Raw genomic sequence first — 761 nt, forward strand, 5'->3', positions numbered from 1 at the left:
GCGAGGCCGGCGGCCTGGCACCCCAACCCCGCCCCGCACACCCCAGCTGGGCTTTCCAGGGGCTGCAGGAGCTGCCCCAGATCCCCATCTGCCGTCCCAAACGTCAGCTCCGCCGGGCTGGGCGAAGGGGCTTTTGGCAGGCTGCTCCGGGCCACCGGTTCCCCCAGGCTTTGGGACTTGGTCAGGAGCTTCTTGGGTCCCCAAGAGGGTCTGTCCCGTGGGGGGATGGAGCTGGGAGCCCCCTCCTCATGCCAATGGGGTAGTGGGATGTTGCTGGCCCATGGTATGGGGTCACTCCGACAGTGCCAGGATGGCCCCTGCTCCGGGAGGGACTCTGCTCGCTGGAGCTGCTTTTTTGGCAATGGGGGAGGCAGGGAGTCCTGGTTGGGCTGAGAGGGGGGTCTCCCAGGTCCTTCCCCTCGGCTGGCCTTGCGGGGGACAAGGTGAGCCCGCAGCTCTCCTGGGAAGGGAGGAACAGACATGGCAGGGCTGAGACTTCCCTGGGGGGTGGGGGGAGAGAGTGGGAGACGGAGCAGGATGGGAGCGCAAGCATGTTGTTATTTGCCCCACTGCACGTATTTCCAGCCCCAAAGCAATCCCCATCGCCAGCCGGAGGGGGCAGGAGGAGGACGGGGACAGCAGTGGAGCTCATCCCCGCCGCCCGAGCTGACACCTCGGCAGGGAGGAGGACAGCGGGCTCAGGGCGTCACTCACCCACGTTGCTGTAGATGAGGGCCGAGTCGGGGGGTCGAGGCGGGTGG

The 761-nt window shown here is 67.4% G+C and overlaps 1 protein-coding gene across 1 annotated transcript in view; it reads right to left on the bottom strand.

Annotated features, from left to right (window-relative positions):
- Window positions 1-761, bottom strand: part of LOC104617255 (chromosome unknown open reading frame, human C19orf35) — a 9,834-nt gene that overhangs the window by 1,783 nt on the left and 7,290 nt on the right. The gene's annotated exons all lie outside the window — the stretch shown is intronic.

This window comes from Phaethon lepturus, unplaced genomic scaffold (assembly GCF_000687285.1).
Source record: "Phaethon lepturus isolate BGI_N335 unplaced genomic scaffold, ASM68728v1 scaffold30282, whole genome shotgun sequence".
Classification (NCBI taxonomy): Eukaryota; Metazoa; Chordata; class Aves; order Phaethontiformes; family Phaethontidae; genus Phaethon; species Phaethon lepturus.